Source organism: Pantherophis guttatus, chromosome 8 (assembly GCF_059756535.1).
Source record: "Pantherophis guttatus breed Tessera chromosome 8, ASM5975653v1, whole genome shotgun sequence".
Lineage (NCBI taxonomy): Eukaryota > Metazoa > Chordata > Lepidosauria > Squamata > Colubridae > Pantherophis > Pantherophis guttatus.
The window spans coordinates 75,220,747-75,235,136 of record NC_142070.1 but is presented as its reverse complement, the minus strand read 5'-3'; the positions used below and the strand labels follow the sequence as shown (position 1 = coordinate 75,235,136).

The 14,390-nt window shown below is 43.5% G+C and overlaps 1 protein-coding gene across 8 annotated transcripts in view; it reads right to left on the bottom strand.

Moving 5' to 3' along the window:
• PCDH7 (protocadherin 7) overlaps positions 1-14,390 on the bottom strand; it is a 602,886-nt gene that overhangs the window by 568,972 nt on the left and 19,524 nt on the right. The gene's annotated exons all lie outside the window — the stretch shown is intronic.

The following is a 14,390-nucleotide window of genomic DNA, read 5'->3' as shown; positions in this document are numbered from 1 at the left end:
GTGGCAAAAAGCTGGAGGGCCTTGTTCCAGTGGGACTTCATCATGGCCTGGAACTGGCTGATCATCTCAACCCACTGAGCCTCCGGGGGCCGGTACCTGGCCTTGCACTCCTGCAGGTCTTCCCTCTGCTTGGAAAGCCTATGCTCGTAGTCCTCAGTGAGGTGCTTCTGCTGAGTCTCCTTCTTGGTCAGATCAAATTTGAACTGAGCCAGCTGTTTTGCCAACTCTTTCTTGTGGTGGCTGCTTAGCTCCAAAAACTGCTTCCTGTTGGAGCTCTAAGGAGCCTGGATGGACAGGCAAGGAGTGGTTGGGAGGGGAGGGGCGAGTAGAGGCCGGTGAGGTGCCCCTTGATGTGAGTGACATCAAGTTGGCCATGCCCACCCAATCACATAACCACCCAGCCGGTCATTAGGCCGATCATATTAGTGGTCTGCGGGATTTAAAATTATGAATTTGGTGGTCCCTGAGGTCCGAAAGGTTGGTGACTCCTGTTATATGGTATGCTCAAGAATATGGTTCCCAGACCATGAATCTGAGATCCAGAGCTCTAGAGTTTTAAAAAAAAGTCCTAAATTCAGCGCTGTAAATATCATTTTTGTAACTAAGCTCCCATCCTCTTGTTTTCCTTTTTTTTCCCCTTTCCCAGAAGTCTTCCAGAAAAAGAAATAATTGAGCTATAAAAATTGCCAATGGCTTCTTTCTCAGTAAAGACAGGTAGAAAATCCAGAATATTATGTAAAAAAAAAAAAAAACCACTTGGAAGATATCCTAGCTTAGATAAATAATCTACCTGCTATGATAGCTGAAATTCTAGACCACATACTTTGAGAATTAAGTTTGCTCCTACCCTGTTTCTCCTAAAATAAGACATCCCCTGATAATAAGCCCAATCGGGCTTTTGAGTGCATGCACTAAAATAAGCCCCCCCTGAAAATAAGCCCTCCCCAAAAATATTTAAACACAAGTGCAGCCAGTCCCCACCATTTCCTCTGGTTTCCTCCATGCACCCCAAAATAATAAAACCTCCCTGAAAATAAGGCCAAGCACTTATTTTGGGGTTCAAAAAAGTATAAGACAGGGCCTTATTTTCGGGAAAACATGGTATTTTGGGGGTTTTTTTTGAGAATGCAATAGTTCGATAGATTAGTATAAAACAAGGACAGAAGTTTGGCACATTTTACTGTATGTCCTATAAATAAAACTCCAGCAAAGCAAAGAACATTAAAATCATCCTCAGCAAGGATATACAATGAAAATAATCATCTCCCAAACGAGTTACACGAATATAAGTACGCATAGAACTCAAAATATTTACTAAAAGTGCACTGACTTAGTTTGCCAAATTTTATTTCGGTGGATATTCCAAATGTAATAAAGAGAAGCTGACACATTGTGGAAGGAGCAACTCAGCTTCCAGGCCACAGTCTAACCACTGTTACAAGGAAGCTTCAGGTAGGCTTACGAAGCTGCAGTGTCTGTTCTAGCAATGTTGGTTACGAAAACAGTGCAGTATGGTCATTGGTATTGAAATTGTTCCCTTGGCTTAATGACACGGCCAATTATGGGTTGAATTCAAAGTTTGACATAAAAGGGATTTGTGAGAAACAAATGAACGGTGATGGCGAACCTGAAGTGGTACATGGAGCCATGTTGCCTGGCACGCATAGCATTGGCCGCTCCTCTTTTGGGTTTCTGGCGCACATGCGCATGGACAATCAGCTGGCCTTCTTGCATGCGGCAGTACTAGAAACTGGAAGAGCTGGTCTTCCATTTTCCTGCGTGAGCATGCGTGCCGGCCAGCTGATCGTTGTGTGCATATGCGTGCCAGAAACTCGGAAGACTATCTGGCTGGCGCGCATGTGCGCACCAGAAACCAGAAGTTCATTTTCGGGCATGCCGCATGTGACCTGGGCCCTTCCTCTTCTGAGTTGCAGCTCAGAGAAGCACGCGCTCGCACGTGAGCTCCCTTTTCAGCACTCGACACCAAAAAGGTTCACCATCACTGTTCTAGAAGAAGAGACCATCCCTATTTGTTCTGGACACGCTTCCGATCCTCTGGAACCCATTTTTAGAAACAACGCTCTACAAGGAATAGCAATAGCAATCGCAGTTTGCTATTTACAGCTTTACAGCTCTCTCTAATCAGTTTACAGAGTCAGCCTATCGCCCCCAACCATCTGGGTCCTCATTTTACCAACCTCGGAAGGGTGGAAGGCTGAGTCAACCTTGAGCCTGGTGAGATTCGATCCGCCAAATTGCTGGCAGCCGGTGATCAGCAGAAATAGCCTGCAGTACTGTGCTCTAACCACTGCACCACTGTGGCTCTTAGGGAAGCACGTACTTCCCTCAAATGTGACCCCCATTTTATTTTCCCCAAACTCTATTTATTTATTTAATCTTGACAATGAAGGGGGGGGGAATTAAACTGGCTTGCATTTATGAGATAGACTGCCAGGATAGCATACATACATCCCAACTAATCATGGGGTTGACAGAAGATGGTTATCTAAATGGACTCCTTATTTTCCGGCAGAATAAGAGAGGTTCATCATACGAACTTGCAAAACAGCATATGTAGATCATCAGCGCATTTATTATTAAGACAGAGCGAGAGCAGAGATTTCTGTTGAGATCAGATTTCCCAGGGCAATGCACTTTTAAGTCCAATTAAAAATGCGTCAACTCAGAAAGCTCAAACTGCCCAAGGAGCTGCTGATCCAGTTCTACAGAGGAATTATTGAATCTGTCATCTGCATCTCTATAACTTTCTGGTTTGGTTCTGCAACCCAACAAGACAGACACAGACTTCAGAGGATAATTAGAACTGCAGAAAAAACAATGGCTACCAACCTGCCTTCCAGGTTGTATACTGGACGAGTATACTGAATGAGTCAAAAAGAGGGCTGAGAAAATATTTACAGACCCCTCACATCCTGGACATAAACTGTTTCAACTCCTACCCTCAAAATGACGCTATAGAGCACTGCACACCAGAACAACTAGACACAAGAACAGTTTTTTCCCGAACACCATCACTCTGCTAAACAAATAATTCCCTCAACACTGTCAAACTATTTACTAAGTCTGCACTACTATTAATCTTCTCATCGTTCCCACCACCCATCTCCTCCCACTTATGACTGCATGACTGTAACTTTGTTGCTTGAATCCTTACGATATTGATATTGTTTCCTGATTGCTTATTTGTACCCTATGACTATCATTAAGTGTTGTACTTTATGATTCTTGATGAACGTATCTTTTCTTTTATGTACACTGAGAGCGTATGCACCAAAGACAAATTCCTTGTGTGTCCAATCACACTTGGCCAATAAAAAATTCTATTCTATTCTATTCTATTCTATTCTATTCTATTCTATTCTATTCTATTCTATTCTATTCTATTCTATTCTATTCTATTCTATTCTACTCTACTCTACTCTACTCTACTCTACTCTACTCTACTCTACTCCATCCATCCCATCCCATCCCATCCCATCCCATCCTATCCCATCCTTCTATTCTACTCTACTCTACTCTACTCTACTCTACTCTACTCTACTCTACTCTACTCTACTCTACTCTACTCTACTCTATTAACTGTGGGCTGAAGGAACAAGTCTCAACTGCACCGCTAAGCCTAAATCTTGGTAAGATCGCCTACCAGGGGTCTCGGTGTCATGATATTTATTTAGTTCCAGGCAATTGGATTAGAAGCAACTGTAATAAAGGGGGAAAGGAAGGGGAAGGAGAGGAGTGGAAGGAGAGGAGGAAAGAAGAAAGTTGAAAAGAATAGAAGGGAGGGAAGGAAGGATAAGAGGGGAGAAGGAGAGGAATTGTTGTTGTGGAAGACGGGAGATATGGAATGGTAGAAGAGCAACTCCGAATGTACTTTAAAGTTTTAGGATGAAGAATGAACCAATATGGAAACCAAAAGATAATCTATGTGATAAGAATGGTTATTGTACGTTTATATATGTTTTATGAGAAATAAAAATAAAAAACTTTTATATATATAAAAAAGAAGCAATTGTAATAATACCAAAATTAATTAAAGCCCGGCTATGTTGCAGGTCCCATTTTACTCAAAGAATATTTGAAAAAAATTCAGAATTGGAAAGCAAAAGTTGTTACAGAGGATATGATTCTACAGTGTCATTGTTTTCCATTTAGCCGGAATCAAATGAAATTTGTGAATGGCAACAAAAAGCACTTTTGGTATCGTTAGTTTATCACCGTAAAACTACTACTACAAAACATACAGTCCCTTGTGAAAAGCCATTCAGATCTGAGGAATTATTTCAGAAATTCCAAAATCCATCTTAGGTACTGTAAGAGGCAAAGTTGTTGTTGTTTTTTTTAAATCCTTAGATATTTGCACCAATGGGAGATCATAACGTCTCATAAAACATAAAGCCTTTAAAAACTAGTTGATTAAAACAAGGAAATTTACAGCCTATCCTGGGGTAGGGGGTTCGCAGGGGTTCGGGAGAACCTCTAGCTAAGATACTGTGCAGTTCTGAGAACCCCCAAATCCCACTCCTGGCTGGCCCCGCCCACCCTGCCCCGCCCCTCCCAGGAGTCCCCACACAGTCTGTTTTGGATGCAGGTAAGTGCAGGGTGCGTGGGAAGGCTTGGGGAAAAAATGGGCCTACTAGAAGTTCAGGAAGGCTGGAAATGGACCCGTTTCCAGCCTCCAGAGGGCCTCTGGAACCTGGGGAGGCCATTTTCACCCTCCCGGAGACTCAAGGAAAGCCTCTGGAGCCCGGGGAGGGCAAAAATGCCCCCTCCGCTATGGTGCAGGAGGCCAACTAGGCCACGCCCACCCAGCAACCGGGCAGAGAACCCCTTGCTAAAATTTTTGAAGCCTACCCGTGAGATCCCCTTATATTTGCTAGCATTATTCACCAAGAAGATTACTGTTGAGTTGTAGGAGATCAGCTGCTTTATATAGTAGGTGCAAGACAAGTAAAAACTATGCTCTAAATATAGTACACAGTGTTCCTACAAAATACCTTGAGAAGCAATCAACTGTATTCATTTCCTTTAGAATAAATTTGCTGAAACCCAAAGAATTAAGCTAGCTCTAGCTTACTTTCATTTCGACGGATATTCGCAGGACTGGATCCCTGCGTTACATCTTAGCAAAAGCTGTCTAATATGGCATGTCAAATTTTGCTTCAAATAATATGATTACAGTTTTTACACAGCGTACACAGGAAAACCAACATAAACCAACAATCTAAAGAAATATTAAGGCATAAAAGGAGGATAGAGATAGAATTGTGACAAGGAAGGAGGGAAGGGAGGGAGGGAGGGGGGAAGGGAGGAAATGAATAGAGGGAGGGAGGGAAGGAAGGAGGAAGGAAGGAAATGAATAGATGGAGGGAGGGAGGGAGGGAGGGAGGTGGGAAGGAAGGAAGGAAGGAAGGAAGGAAGGAAGGAAGGAAGGAAGGAAGGAAGGAAGGAAGGAAGGAAGGAAGGAAGGAAAACACATAGCTAATAGTTAACTGGACAAAATTACTTCACTACCTCAAATCTTTGCCCTGGTTCTCACTGGCTCCTCCATCATAACCAAGGGGGGAAAAAAAGACTGCATAAGTGCTAGAATTTGAGAAATGACAATTTTCATGAAGCGCACAGGAAAATGAGGCTCCATAATTGTTCTCACATGACGCAGATCGGTTTCCTTAATAAAGCCAGGTCAGTATCGGGCACAGACAAAATGGGAAATTAGAAGGTTAAGTTCCAACTAGCCCTTCAGAGCAAGAGTTGACATCCTTCCACTAATAAACATATCTGCCACTATTAGCAATTTAAGCATAATATAATTATAGTTGGACTGGACTTGGGAGGGAAAAAAAATACATTTTCTTTTGCCTGCATTCTCAAGAATTGGGGGTGTCTCTTCTTACTTGCATGGATCTTTAAAAAGTACGATTAGAAAGAAGACCCCAAAAGGACAGATCTACAAAGACAGAACGAAAAGAACACCATAATTGGTGGGTTGGTAGAAGATTTTCAACCTTTCTTAAAGTGGACATCCGGAAAAATAAAGCTATAAGGAAATATTCTGTTGCTGGTGTCCCAAAATGCTTATTTTTCCCTTCCAAAGGGCAACTGGACTTCATCTTTCCTTGGAGACATTTTGCTCCTCATCCATTTCAGCAGTTCCAAGAAAGTTCCACACCCATCTCTACTATTCAGGTGACCCTGAGGACACAGATAAACCTCCAAGTCACCTCAACGAGTCTCCAAAAGAGTGATAACCACCAGATGACGGCAAGGAATATACATCCGACCATCCTCCATCATCCAGCCAGAACTGAAGAAGCTTCTTAGATGAGAAGCGAAATGTCTTCTCATCTAAGGTGGGTTTCACATAATTTTACCACGGGTTTGCCACACACCAAAAAATGTGTGAGCACACCAGGGGTGGGTTCTACTTACCTTTACTACTGGTTCGCAACGGGCTCGCAGAAGCTTTTGCGCGTGCGCAGATCGCTGTTGATGACATCCGGGGCGGTGGGCGGGGCCTCCCAACAGTTTTACTACCGGTTCTTGCGAACCGGTCTGAACCAGGGGCAACCCACCATTGGTGCACACCTTCTGTGTATATATATATATATATATGTATGTATCTTTTTTCTTTTTTCGTAGGCTTTTATGTGCATATTCTTTCTAGCCAGTTTACGTAGGTAAAACCTGGCTAGAAAGAATATGCATATATATATATATATATAAAATCAGATTTACATACCGCCCTTCTCCCGAAGGATTCAGGGCGGTGCCTATATATATAGAATTTGCTCCTGGAAGCACGAAGCCGAGAACACCAGCCTGAAGATGACAAATGAGACTTCGTCGAAACGTTGCCAAGACACTTCCAATTTTACGTGGGAGAAGACCCGAATAACCAAAGACCTACATACAAACACACGCAAAAACCTGAGAAAACAAATATATATATTGAAGTGATGTCCCGGTGCCTGGAGGCCGTACGGATCTGGATGGGGAGGAACAGGCTCAGGCTCAACCCATCCAAGACCGAGTGGCTGTGGTTTCCGACGTCCCGATATAGCCAGTTGACGCCATCACTGACTATTGGGGGCGAATCACTGGCCCCCACAGAGAGGGCTCGCAACTTGGGCGTCCTCCTGGATTCACGGCTGTCTTTAGAAGAGCACTTGACGGCCGTGACCGGGAGGATTTTTTATCAGGTCCGCCTGATTCGCCAGTTGCGTCCCTTTCTGGATCGGGACTCGTTACGCACAATCACTCATGCCCTCGTCACCTCCCGCCTGGACTATTGTAATGCTCTCTACATGGGGCTCCCCTTGAGGAGCACCCGGAGGCTCCAACTGGTGCAGAGTGTGGCCGCGCGGGTGGTAATGGGAGCGACATGGCGCTCCCATGTAACACCTCTCCTGCGCGAGCTGCACTGGCTCCCGGTGGTCTTCCGGGTGCGCTTCAAGGTTTTGGTTACCACCTTTAAAGCGCTCCATGGCTTAGGGCCTGGTTATTTACGGGACCGCCTACTACCACCAATAGCCTCCCACCGGCCAGTACGCTCTCATAGAGAGGGACTCCTCCGGGTGCCGTCAGCCAAACAGTGTCGACTGGCAGCGCCTAGGGGGAGAGCCTTCTCTGTGGGGGCACCTACCATCTGGAATGAGCTCCCCCCGGAGATACGGAGGATCCCGGATCTGTGCTCCTTCCGCCATGCTGTGAAGACCTTTTTATTCCATCAAGCGGGCTTGGCCTGATCTCTTCCCTTTTTAAATACGTAAATTTTAATCTGTTTTTAAATTATTGGGGCATTTTAATTTGTCTGGGCCAAATAATTTAATTTGATTTTATCGGGTTTTTAAATTTTGTGTATTTATGTATTTTATTGTTGGCTGTTCACCGCCCTGAGTCCTTCGGGAGTAGGGCGGTATACAAATCAAATAAACCTAAACCTAAACCTATATATATATATATATATATATTTGTTTTCTCATATATATATATATATATATATATATATATATATATATATATATATATATATATATATATATATATATATATATATATATATATATATATATATATATATATATATATATATATATATATATATGCGGTGGCTCAGAGGCTAAGACGCTGAGCTTGTCGATTGAAAGGTCAGCAGTTTGGAGGTTCGAATCCCTAGTGTTGCGTAACGGGGTGAGCTCCTGATACTTGTCCCAGCTTCTGCCAACCCAGCAGTTCAAAAGCACGTAAAAAATGCAAGTAGAAAAATAGGGACTACAAACTATTTTGGTGTGTATGTGTGTGTATACACACATATCCCAGGTTATTTTCATCAATTAGCATGTAAAATGTTTAGAGGGTTTTTTTTAAAGTAGCATCTGTTTATTTTTCAGAATAAAGACAAAATTGTCTCCGTGATTTTTAAGGATTCTCCTAGGCAGCATTATTCTCAGATCATGTGTCATCCTTGTGTTGTTTGCCTGTAAGATTTGTGGTACCCAAACTTTCTGCCAACTGGGGTCCAGTTAAAATGGGGGCACACATTCCAAATACTCTCCCTTAACAAGATTGCCACTGGGCAATGAAACCAAACTTTCTCATCCTGAGATTATCTTATACGTTACAAAAATGCAAGCTTAGACATACGTAGCTACCAGCTTTAGGCCTATAGTCATCAAAAGAAAAAAAAAATTGGGGTGTAATTATACTTTGAGTTTTGGTTTTGGCGTCAATGCTTAAACTAGCATTGGAGAAATTTCCTGAGCTATTAAGAAGTGGAACAGCTGGTCTCCCAGAATTATGGATGCTCCATCATTGGAGGCTTAAAAAAAAAAAGGTCAACTAACCTTCACACCAAGATGAGATGAAGACTTCACACCAAGATGAGATGAAGACTTCACACCAAGATGAGATGAAGACTTTTTTTTTTAAATTTGATTTATATGCTGCCCTTCTCCGGAGACTCAGGGCGGCTTACAATGCACTAAGCAATAGCCTTCATCCTTTTGTATATTTATACAAAGTCAGCTTATTGTCCCCACAACTGGGTCCTCAATTTACCTACCTTAGAAAGGATAGAAGGCTGAGTCAACCTTGAGCCTGGTGAGATTCGAACCTGCAGTAATTGCAGGCAGCTGGTCTTAATAACAGGGTGCTTTAGACCACTGTACTACCAAGGCTCCACACCAAGGTGAGATGAAGACTTCACACCAAGGTGAGATGAAGACTTCACACCAAGGTGAGATGAAGACTTCACACCAAGGTGAGATGAAGACTTGGGTAGGAAGTTGGACTACTAGAAGACCTCCAAAGTCCTTTCCAATGCTGTGATTCTATAACTAAGTTGTGACAATGATTTGTAGCAACGTCTCTAAAATATGCTAAACTACCATGCAGATTAGAGATTTGGTTTAGGATTGTGCGTAAATCCATCCTCTATAGATTGTAAATCAAAACTTCTATTTCACTATGCTGTATGCCGTATTCGTGTGCTAGCTAACTGTGGTTGTGATTTGCTGGTCAACGACAGAAAAACCTGACTATGGTTTATGAAATAAACTGTAGTTTATTTCATAAACCATAGTCAGGTTTTTCTGTCGTTGACCAGCAAATCACAACCACAGTTAGCTAGCACACGAATACAGCATACAGCATACAGAATATTGCATACAGCAATATTTCATAAACCAAATAAACTACAGTTCAGCGATTCTGTGTGAGCCTCCCTAATTAGGACTAGGTCTGGAGCCAACACAATGAGTCTGAAAATTGTATTTTCTCCCTTGTTATGTTTCCTGAAAAGGAAACCATTATGCTGATGAGGAAGCACCCATAACAAACCGCAAGGAAATCAAAATGATGACACCAGGGCAATGATACAACCCACAAATATGGCAATTACATCTTGCATCATGGGGCCTGGTGATGATCCCATGCAGGTGTTATCCCTTGACACCCTGCCTGCCTGCACAAGAGTTCATGGCTAATTACGCTGAAATGTGCCAAAAGGAAGGTGAATATGCCATATACATTGTGATTCATCATACCATCACACACATAATGACATAATTCGCACAATTTGTGTGACGAGTCCTGATTCGTGAAATATCAGTCTGCCGTACCCCAGATATACAATGGCCAATCTTTCATGTTTTACCTAGGGTGGTGCTAAATCCTTCAGCTAATACAGCGTTTAGGTGAAGTTTCCACAAATAAGAGCCTTGATAGTACAGTGGTCTAAGCACCCTGTTATTAAGACCAGCTGGCAGCAATTTACTGCTGGTTCGAATCTCTCCAAGGCTCAAGGTTGACTCAGCCTTCCATCCTTTCTAAGGTAGGTAAATTGAGGACCCAGTTTGTGGGGGCAATAAGCTGACTTTGTATAAATATACAAAAGGATGAAGGCTATTGCTTAACGCATTGTAAGCCGCCCTGAGTCTCCGGAGAAGGGCGGCATATAAATCAAATTAAAAAATAAATAAATATTTTTAATATATACCTGAATGAAGGATTAAATGTTAGGAGTTTAGCTTCAAGGTATTGGTTACCATCTTTAGAGCGCTCCATGTCTTAGGACCTGAGTATCTACGAGACCGCCTTCTGCCACCGGTAGCCTCCCACCGGCCAGTACGCTCCCACAGAGAGGGGCTCCTCAGGGTGCCATCGGTCAAACAATGTCGACTGGCGGCCCCCAGGGGGAGAGCCTTCTCTGTGGGGGCACCTGCCCTTTGGAACGAACTGCCCCCGGAGATACGAAGGATCCCGGATCTATGCACCTTCTGCCGTGCCCACAAAATTTTTCTATTCCAGCAAGCCGGGCTGGCATAGTTCTTTTAATTGTTTTTAATTCGTCTTTTAAAAAAGGTTTTTTTTTTAATTAAATATGGGCCAAATTTGTTTAATTTACTTTTAAATTGTTTTAAATTTTTATATTTTTATGATTTTATCTTTGGCTGTACACCGCCCTGAGTCCTTCGGGAGAAGGGCGATATATAAATTTAAATAAATGAAAAATGAAAAGGAGTAATCCTTGACTTGCAACCATTTCTACAGTGACCGTTGGAAGTTACAAAGGCACTGGTAAAAAGGTGACTTGTGACAGTTTTTCACGCAATCGTTGCAGAATCCCCATAGTCACATCAATGGTGGGTTGCCCCTGGTTCGCACCAGTTCTATCGAACCGGTAGTAAAACCAGTGGGAGGCTCCGCCCACCGACCCCAATGTTATCAGAACGCTTCTGCGCATGCACAGAAGAGCCTGCGCACGTGCGCAAGCAAAGCAACCACACACGCGGCCCCATTGCAAACCGGTAGTGAAGGTAAGTAGAACCCACCTCTGAGTCACATGATCAAAATTCGGAAACTTGACAACTGGCATGTATCTATGACAGTTGCAGCATCCCAGGGTCATGCAATCACCTTTTGAAACCTTCTGACAAACAATCTCCGGCAGATTCACTTAACAACCATGTTATTAACTCAACAATTGCAGTGATTGGCTAAACAACACTTAGACTTATATGCCACTTCACAGTGCTTTACAGCCTGCTCTGAGCAGTTTTATAGAGCCAGAATCTTGCCCCCAACAATCTGGGTCCTCGTTTTACAGACCTCGGAAGGATGGAAGGCTGAGTCAACTGTGAGCTGGTGAGACACGAACTGCCAAATTGCTGGCAGCCGGCAGCCAGCAAAAGTAGCCTGTCGTGCTGCATTCTAACCACTGTGCCACCACGGCCAGTGGTGGGATTCAAATAATTTAACAACCGGTTCTCTGCTCTAATGATTTCTTCCAATGACTAGTTCACCAAGCTGCTCAGAAAGTTAACAACTGGTTCTCCCAAAGTGGTGCGAACCGGCTGAATCCCACCACTGACCATGGCTCATACTATGGAAAGAAAGATCATAAAATGGAGGAAAACTCACTTAACAACTGTCTTGCTTAGCAAGAAAAATTGGGCGCTCAATTGTGTTTGTACGTCAAGGACTACCTGTATACAAACCCTACTGTTTGTCGACCTCTGGAAGTGCCAAGAATTAGTAGATAGCGCCACCTGTGTCAAAAAGAATGGCGGAGCTATCTGTCAGGACCTCCAGTGTCAGTGTGCTGTCCCACTCACTCACACTCAACACGTCAGTGGTGGTTTATGGAAAGTTTTATTTGTCTTCCCCCAGCAGTTCTTGTCATCTGGCCTTAGAGCTGCCCCAGCTGAAGCCAGCCACAAGCAAGTCCAGATTAATTCCCCATGCAATGGCCAATTAGACCATAACACAAAGAACAAGCTGCTCAAACAATAAGTCCAATAAACGAACATAAAGCCCCCAGACAAAACTTAAAAGTACATCCACTCAAGGGTTATAGAAGTTCAGAGTCTTGGGAAACACAAATGAGCACATGGCCACAACCCACCCACATGCATTGTTCCCAGCAATGGGAACAATGTTGTGCTAAATAGGTCCTGGTGCAGCTCATCAAGAGGAGCGGGGCCTTTTCCCGAGGAATCTTGCAGACCTCCATTTCTCTGCCCTGCGTGCGCTGAGATCTACCACAGCAAGCAGTTCCTCCCCTTCCTCTTCTCTGGCCTGCAAGCTGTCTCCAGCTGAAGCCTGTTCTGCTTGCAGTTCAGGGTCAGTAATTCCTGACGTGCCAGGAAAGATCTCGTTTTCCCTCGAGCCAGTCTCTGAGGAAGAGTCGGAGGTGTCATCCAAAGGAGACATCACAGTCAGCCTGGAGCCTTGCTGGGTTCCTGCCATCAAAGGAAGTCACTCGATCCACACTTGTGTATCGAATGGTGGATGGGGGAAGAACATCAGATCACGAAACCGGCTTGTACCAGGATCTTCAAGGCCATTTGCCCTGAGAATGGAATGTTACAAGTATCACACCTCAGAGTTTCTCAAAACATCTTACCGGCATCACATTGGATGGCCGGGGGATTGGTTATGGGGGTAGGGATTGTGAATTGGAAATAATAGCTTTGTAATTTGCATGGGAACACCAGATTCGGCCTGACTTTGCTGCAACCAGTTGCTTTCAGGAAAAGTTCCTTTGCTTCAACTACACGGAGTCACGAGTTCGATTTTCCTGAGAGAGCAAACTCGGACAGCCCTGACACTATCATACCTGCAAAAATATCTGGGAGGCCATTAGGTGGCGGGAACGAGATGTAGAAGACGACTCTCGACGCTTTGCCGCCATCTAATGGCGGCCTGAATTCTTGCGTCCCTGATGCGCTGTCCCAAAATAGAAGCTTCAATAAAGTAGCTTGTAATTCTATACAGATACATCGTTCTCTGATTGCCAGCTGTGCGAGCAAGCACATTCAAAGAGAAGACAGGAACAAGCTTTTGCGACGCTGGCTTGAAAGATCACAATAACAAAGCACAAAGGGCACCGCCAATGGGGTCATTGGAGTTTGTATGTCACCTTTAAGGAAAATTGTATGGTCAACAGAAGTTAAGCTGTCACTCAGAAGCCCATCTCTCAATATTCTCTCAACTGAAAAGAAGCTTCATGCTATTTTAAACAATAGCAAACCTTTATTTTATTTTATTTGCCTCCCCCTCATTCTTTCTGAGTTTTATTTTACTAGCAGGGATTATAATTAAGGGAAGATCTAGCGCGCTTCATTTCAGGTCTTTGCAAAATGCAATTTTTTTAAAAAAAACCACATTCTCTGAAATTCAATACAATAAGGGGACAATGGTGGTTTTCAACAGGCAACTTCTTTCCTTATTTCAGGTTTCACATTTTCAAAAGACAGTATGTGTGTGTGTGTGTGTGATTTCTCCAAAAGGGAAGCTCTTTATATATGAAAAATTGTATTGAGAACATTTGTGCTAAATTGTTAGGCTGCAAACTAGACTGCCAATGTCTAAAATGCAGATTGAAAGACAACCCGCTGATCTCATTAGGGGCATTATTAAAAGACAACCTTCTCCAATGTCCAGATACACTCCTACAGATTAAGCCACCTGAACTGTACTTGAATTTGCATCTTAAGATCTTGGAATCCGGTTAGCTTGAGAGTCGTTAAAACAATGAAGGAATTGAGTCATTCAATTACAGAGGGGATTCTTGGATGCATTTCAGAGGTGGGTTTCAGCAGGTTCTGACCAGTTCTGGAGAACTGGTAGAGGAAATTTTGAGTAGTTCGGAGAACCGGTAGTAAAAATTCTGACTGGCCCCACCCCCATCTATTCTCTGCCTCCCAAGTCCCAGCTGATTGGGAGGGAATCTGGCTTTTCCCCCTTGACTTGGCTTGTGAGAAGGTGTTGTGGCTCTGTTGCCTGAGCCTGGGCTATCGACAGATGCAGACTCTGAGAGTGAGGGAGAGGAGTTAACAAGGCCTCCCTCTCCAGGACCCTCCTCTCTG